The sequence below is a fragment of the Equus przewalskii genome, chromosome 23 (genome assembly GCF_037783145.1).
Source record: "Equus przewalskii isolate Varuska chromosome 23, EquPr2, whole genome shotgun sequence".
In the NCBI taxonomy this organism is placed as follows: Eukaryota; Metazoa; Chordata; class Mammalia; order Perissodactyla; family Equidae; genus Equus; species Equus przewalskii.
Window position 1 is genome coordinate 2,822,631 of NC_091853.1, and position 8,158 is coordinate 2,830,788.

Consider the following 8,158-nt stretch of genomic DNA (forward strand, 5'->3'; position numbering starts at 1 on the left):
GCGTCACTGAGGATGGCCAATTCCTAGTCTGTTTGGGACTTTGGGTCCAGTCATTAAGTAACAAGAGGATCTTGTGCATTTCAAATTTCACACATTGCGCACATCTCCAGTGTCAAGGATTTTATAAATAACAAGGTAGCTTTCTCTCTGCATTAAACTACATTTAGCCCACTGCCTTCCTATTACTTGTGAATAAGTTCAATCAAATAAATATTTAGTGCATGTTTCGAATTTCAGACTCCTTTCACTTATGCCCATACGTCAAAGAAAGGTTTGCCGTTTAATCACAGTTTTGTACTTATTTGCCCTTCCCTATTTTTGTTGACTTTATCAGTCTTTTGAACAAAGATTGCTGTCTGCTAGTTAGTTTTACATATCCACAACAAATGTGGAAACTGGTAAAATTCTTTTTCGTGAAATGAGGTCTGTACACAAATTTAGGTGTGTGGCCTAGAAAATCCGTGTTAGGCATAAGGCCTCAAAACTAGAGAAGGCAACAATCCGTGTTTCACATTAGAGAAGTGCAAGGAACTAAAAGGTGAAAACATAAAACAGACATTCGCCGGGCGGGCCTGGCAAAGTCAGGGAGAGCCGGGGTGGAGCAGCTCCCGTGTGCCACACCGGACACAGCCTGAAAATCCATCCTCAGGATTATGCAGCAGCATCACACAGGCAACCTGTTATAAGCTCCATAAGTAGTTAATAGAAGCAAGGTTTTGGTGAATCAAGAATTTGATCAGTTGGTCATCTGGCAAATTGATGATCTGGTATGTTCCTTTTTAGCAAACTGGTATATTGGCTTTTGGAAGGGTGGTTTGCTTCCCTCAAGCGGTGATGTGACAGGCAGAAGGGGAGCTGGAAATAAAAGAGTGACAGAAGCAAGCACGGGAGGGCCCATTCTAACAGCCCATTAGTGATGATGTCCCATTCTCAGTGCTGACCTGCATGTGTGTCCCCGCTGTGGAGACGGAAGCCTCAGGCCAGCTCAGCCAGCTGCCAGTAACAGGTGATCATGTAACCAATTCTTCCTCTGATTCCACTCACCTGGAATGCTTCTGATTATGAGCTTCCCCGGTAGTTTTCCTTCAGAGAAAATTTGTAGGCCAAGGGTCAGGAGTACCTAGTCACCTCGGTGGATACAAATCTGAAGGTGCGTTAATAAATGGGCACCTTTGTTTTTACATCAGCATTTTATGAGCTTTGTAAGTGTGGATCAAGTCCACTGAGTCTGATCACCCCCGGGACCCTGGAAAGAGGCATTTTTCACAGCGTCTGAGAGTAATGCCGGGACCCAGGTCTGCTCTGAGTTCATCCATTTGGCTCTGCAGCTTTATCTTATATTTCTGTAATCTATAAAAACATAGTTGAGAAAGACTCTACATTTAAAAAGTGGACCTAAAATAATTGCCAACAGAGAGAGTAAAATATTTTATGACCTGTTTTCTATAAAAGCCCTGAAGTGATAGCTTGTGTACCCACAGCCCCATCAGCCTGGAGTCTCAGACAGGGTCGCACTCCCAGAAATAAACAGTGTATCTCCGGATGTAGCTTTAACCTGCCATTGTGGGCCTTGCATCCTTCCATGCTTTACCCGCTCAGCCTCCGCCCGCCCCGCCCCCGGTTATTTAAGGGAGTTCCCAAGGGTTCTCGTGTGCTGATGAAGAGGTCCTCCGAGCTGTCCCTGCCATCGTCCTGCTCCGCGCCACTCCTGTCAATTCTATCTGCTGCTCAGGTCCTTCCTCGTGATGCCCACAGTTCAGGCTGGCACCAAAGGTCACCCTCCTTCTCTGGGCCTCTTCCAGCTGCTTCTCCAGCTGGAGCGGGAGCTGTGTGAACTGCCCCAGGTCCTCAGGCTCTCCTCACATGTTCTGCACTAAAGGGTGAGCGAGCAGTAACTTTTTCTTCTCCTTTGGATCCCAGGGGACACAGAGCTCTGCAGTGTCGCCTCATGTCTCCAAAGTGTTGCCACAACTGTCCACAGAGACTCAACTGAGGCTCATGCTATGCCCACCTGGGAGAGGGAGTGCCCACTGCTCTGCAGAAGTGGAACGTAAACAAGCTTGGGGGCAGCAGAGAATGAGGAAGCGATGCAGAACCACCCAACCTAGGGAGACAGAGGCCGTCAGCAACAGGGTGAAGGTGGGCCCTTGACGACCTCCGCCCTGTCCTGCCAATCTGGAGGGACATGAAAGTGAGGATGGCCGTCAAAACCCCACTGAAGGACAGAGGTCACTTTTATAACCAAAAAAAGGGATAGCATTTCAAACCATCATTGTAATAAAAGGATACATTCATTTGTTCAGTTTGATGCTTAGAATCATGGATAGGAACCGTCAGCAGAAGTTCCCATAGTGTGGGGTTAGTCACTCTCAATTAATCAATTTAATGTCTCCATAAAGTCACAGGTGAACAAAACCCCTTAGTTGGTGTAGAAAGATACCAGCTAAGAGTTGTATCCAAGATTCCATTACCCTGAGTGGGCACAGCAGGTAAATAGCTTCCAACACGCCTCTCCGTTTTCCTGCACCTTCAGATTGGGAGCTCGGTGGGGTTTGGTCCTGCCTGGGTCTGCCCAGCTTCCATTTCTGGTATCAAGGGCTTTTCAACCATGCCCTCTCTCATCATGTATCTATGAATGATCATGAGCACACACACGTACACACACGTGCACACATTTTGCTCTTGACCCGGGTGATTTCCAAGGCTGCCGCTCAACCTTGGCGCTGGTTTCCTGTTAATAGTTACTCAATCCAGGCTTCACCTTGTAAACCTAGAGAATTTTCCCTGGTTCTCCTCTGCTGCTTTGGGAGGCAGAGAGACTCTGAGCAGCCTGGAATCGCACCTTCCCAACATCCTTTCCTGACAGGATTCTTGGAGGACATCTGTGTCCTACGGGGAGTCTAAATTTTGCAGGTACCTCTCATTGATTTCAGCGTTCCCTTTCTTGTGAAATCTTTCTTTTATTGCTTGTGTCTTTCTCTCAGTCTCACCCTTCTTTCAAACCAAGATAGGAGAGGGACTCTGCTATTTGTGGGTGACCTTATCCTGTGTTTTCTAAGGTATGCTAAAGGATTTTCTCCCCACACCTGCCACTGGGTTTTAAAATTAATTTTAAAAGAGAACGCAATTGCTCAGGCTGTCCTTCCTTCAAGGACATTTTTTATTCCCTCTGCAGGATGTGTACTGGGGATTGGTCTACAGAAAAAAATTATTTCTGGGCCTCCGTTTTGCTTTATCCCTGGGGTTGTTTGGGGGACGGGTGACCTGGTGACACAACTAACAGGAAGGGAGCATCCTGACTGTTTGAGCTTAATTTACGACATAATCAGGGTTAGCAGTGGACACAGATCTTCCTGGACTTACAAAGGGGTTAGTCTGATAAACCCATCAGAAGTTGAAAATAACATAAGTCGAAATGCATTTAACACACCTAACCATCCGAACACCATAGTTTAGCCTGGCCTCTCTTAAATGCGCTGGGAACACTTACGTTAGCCTACAGTTGGGCAGAATCATCCAACGCAAAGTCTGTTTTACAATAAAGTGTTGAAAACCTCATGTAATTTATTGAACACTGTACTGACAGTGACAAACAGCATGGCTGTGGGTACAGAAAGTTTCTGTTTATCGGCTGTTTACCCTCGTGATCGCGGGCTGACAGGGAGCTATGCTGCTGCCGCAGCCCACATCACGAGAGAGGATCTTACTGCACAACGCCAGCCTGGGGAAAGCCCAAAATTCAAAATTAGATTTCCACTGAATGCAAATCACTTTGCACTATTGTAAAGTCAAAAAATTGTTTAAGTGGAACCATTGCAAGTCAGGGACCAGCCGTATTCTGAAACGCTAGAGCCCCTCTCTCCAAAAACATCCCCTGCCTCAGGCCGAGCCTGTTCGCCTTTGTGGTTACTCTAGCCAGCGTCTAGCATCTTGCTCTCAACTACTGCACTTGAGTGAGAAGAACACACAGGGGCTTGCTCTACAAACACACACGCACGCACGCACACTCACATACACACACACAGACTCTGGGAGACGCGCGCCTTCCGGAAGTGTTCCTCTTATTGCTGCCCAAACCTGAACCTCTTCCTCGAGGAGAGAAGGGCAAGACGAGAGAGAGTGCACGGTGATGTATGAACAGGTCCCCTCCGAGGGTGGGGCTGGGGCCCCTCCACCTCTCTGCTGGAGGTCCCGACTCAGAGTGGGAAGTGGTCAGAGGAGAGGAGACAGCTGTGTTGGAACCTGGCTGCCACAGGAGAAGCAGCTCACTTCCTCTCTGCGCCACAGTCCAGGCTAAAATCCCAGAGCGCACAGGTGGGAAGTGGAAATGGACAGTGCTGCCATCCTGTCGGGGATCTTTCTATATCCAAAACCAAAATATAGGACGAGGCCTCTCCGGGTTCATTCTAAAGAGGTGGCAGGACCATTTATTCATGAAGATCCTCCTGGGTTGACTGTGAATCACGTTGACGTTGGTTTAAGGTGAACCTGACGTCGACAGGCGTGCTCCTGCGTTTGCTGCATTTCCTTCGCATCCCTCTCCTGCTCTTTGTCTTCTTGTTAACTTCACGCTCGGCAGTCGTGGTAGGGGGAGGGGCGGTCATTCCCACTTACGACCAAGCACAAAGCGCAGAAGACTGAGTGCAGACCCCTCCTCAGTCACCGACCACTGCTTCTGTCTCACCGGGCTGTTCCTGGATGGGGGTCAAGATATCCATCACTCACAGTGACCCTCAGAAGACCACCACTGTAAATATATGTGAGTATCTGACTATATTTTTGAAAGCAAATAAACTTTAAAAAAAAAGACAAAAAACTTCAGACCGGCCCCGTGGCCGAGTGATTAAGTTCCAGCGCTGTGCTTTGGCGGCCCCGGGTTTCGCTGATTCGGATCCTGGGCGCCAACATGGCACCGCGGGTCACGTCACGCTGAGGCGGCGTCCCACATGCCACAGCTAGAATATACAACTACGCACTCGGGGACTTTGGGGAGAAGAAGAAAAAAAAGAAGATTGGCAACAGATGTCCGCTCAGGTGCCAATCTTTAAAAAAAAAGAAAAGTTTTAATTAGCTGGAATCCAACTAATCAGAACTCTTAATTAGGATTGTAAACTGTAAAGAAAACAAAGAAGCAAAATGATAACAAAAAGATAAAAATAATAGCTATTTATTGTGTCGCTTCCATGTGCCAGGAAGTTACTTTGTGTTATGTTCACACCCACGCTTGGGAAAGCTCAGTGTTGAGGAGATGAAGTAACCCAAGCCAAGGTCACCCCACCACTTGCAAATGGCAGAGTCAAAATTCAACCCCAGGTTCTATGCTCCAAATGGCTGTGCTGTATTTATCTTGTTTGTTATTGTGTACCTTTCTTGGTTTTTGTTTTTAAGCCCTAAATCATGCAGTAGGTAAGAATTTTACACCTACTTTGGTAGTCATTAGTGCCGTTTGCCAAATATTGCCAGGTCTCCACCTTTTGGTTACAGAAAGGAAAGCTCTTCCTGACCCTGCTGGTTGGGCGGCCCGCGACGGATCCAGGCCCGTGAGTTGTGAGTGGAAGTAACAGAAGTGCTGTGTGTCACCTCTGGACTGGGGCATCTAATCGTTGATGGGAGACCTCCCAGAGCTCTCTTTTCTTCTGTGAGTGGCCAAGTTCCAGCTCCATCAGCTGACCCAAGGCAGATGTGTTGCGTGCCTGAGATTTCGGGGTTATTTGGTACTGCGGCATAATCTAGGCTCCGCTGACCGATACAGTCGCAACCTAGAGACTGTGAAAATGTACCTTTCTTTCCTCTTAACTGAACTCAACTATGAAGTCCTCACTTCCACCGCTGTAGATAACCTGGCCTCGCCCATTCCGCTCACTTTTGATGTAACGTTCGGCCATCGTCTGAGGAGGGGATACTTGGTCGACTCAGGGTTCTGCCCCTTAACTTCCTCGTCCAGGGGGACGTCGGGGCAGAACATTTGAGCTTTGGGTAATGGAGGAAGTAAGAAGAGCAGTTAAGTGCTCCATAGCAAGGGATGCACTGGAGGGGACCTTTGCCTCATGGCTGTCTTCTCATCTGCAGGCCATCACGGCCATGTGACTGTCTTCTCAACCTCTGTGGTGGATGTTCAGCACTGCCAAGGCCTCTGAATGCCAGATGCACCACTCTGCGCCCTCCTCATGCCAACCCCAAGGCCTCCGGGGTCTAGTAGCCCTCTCACAACATTTCTCCCCCTCCACACCTGATCTTTGGACCTCAAGGCCTTTAGGATGCTGTGAGGTCATCCTCAAGTAATTCATTCAGCTACAGTGACCACTGCTCTGGCACCACGCCACATGGTGGGGGTGGGTCTTTTTCTCAGATCCTGGGCGTCTCCCTAGGCTATACTTTGGGGAGCAAGGCACAAGTGTCCGCTTATCCCAGGCCCCATCCCCGAAACCTGTCCGAGGTTTCTATCAATCTTGTCCTACACCCAGTTGCTGGGATTAAGCCCAAAGCGGGGCTGGGGGGCTGGGGGTAGTCCAGGCTGTGAACATTCTTACAGGGCAGCGGAACAATGTGGTCCTCTCTTGCTCTCCTTCCCACTTCTCCCCTCCCTCATCCTCTGGGATGGAAAGCTATCTCTTGTGTCAGTGCTACACAAAGTGCTGATGTGCAACAAGAGGAGGACGTTGTGCCAGCATGTAAATCAACACGCTGCTCCTTCATCAAGAAAGTCTTGCCAGTCGTGAAATAAAAGTGCCGCCTGCATTAAGCGGTGTTGATCCTGATAAAGCTGATTTGTACTGTGCTCCGAGCCCTTCGTCTCAGTAATAAACAGCTCTCAGGACGGCCCATTTCGTCCTGCCTGCCGACCTATTCTGTGCTCTGGATAAACGTAATGCCTAGCTTCCTTCCGGCTTTGGCTTCTGATGTCCAAAGCCAACTTCTGGAATTTAAAAAACCTTTCCACTTTCTGGTACCTTGTCTTTTAAGACTACTGTTTCAGCTGTGAGTTTAAAACAACCCCGTTCAACAATCCAATTGACTCCTTTGTGTCTGCCCTCATCCTGAGAATAGTTTTTAAGAAATTGTTGCCCAGAGACTGATGAGGAAAAGCTAATATTTCTACTGTTGTGCTGTATAGTTTTAAAATTATATTTCCTGTTTCCCAGGTTAGAACATTGCATGGTTTTTGAGGTAAAGACCTATTCTATAAACGAGAATTAATTCTAAGCATTCAGATTAATCAAAGTTTGCCTAGCTCTTTGTGTAGATGATTTCTTTTTATTACCAGTCATTTTGAATCTGTTCCCTTCTAACAACACACATAATCAGAAAGTTTCCTGATTAATGTGATGTTTACCAAGAATTTGTAATGATATGAATAAATGCTTCTTATAACATGAACTGAAAAACGCGCTTTATACTCTTGGGTTACAGTATGAGAATAACTGAAAATAACCCCCAAAAGGCTAGGAAAAAAACAATAGAAATAAGTACATTTATTCATATTTTTAATTTATATAGTATTCTTTAATAGAGAAAATAACTTTAATTTTTTAAAAAAGTCACCGAATTTCCCAACTGACCTGTAACTTGAGTAACACATTACTCTTGCTTACATTTTGCCTTATGTTGTCCTTTAGATGGTTTAGCTCCCCAGCATCTTTTCCAAGAATCTTTTCTGTGATATTTTAATAACCCTAGAAGGTAATCACACCCTTCAGTTGCGGTATGTTATTATCATCATCAACGCATTTGAAATGCCTCCCCTCATCCATCAGCATTCTGACCCAGCTCTCAGGTACCCATCTTCACTACGTGTCTAGGAGTATGTATGTGTCTATCCCCACACGAGGCATATGCATTCTCTTACCTTGCACATCTAACGAAGCGTTTTGAAGATTTATCCCATCACTAAACGCTTCTTGTTTCCTATCTCAGAGGACAGTTAGGCATCTCAGATCCCTTACACAGGCTATGCAGGGTCTGGAGTTAAACTGTGAGGTGACCCAGACCCTGGGATCATACTCAGGTATCCGGTGTGTAGAATTTGTTTTACAGTTTTATTGAGATATATTTCACATAGTACAAAGTTCACCCATTTAACGTGCACAATTCAGTGGTTTTTTAGTGTATTCACAAGATTGTGCGACTATCACCACTATCTATATCCAGAACACTTTCA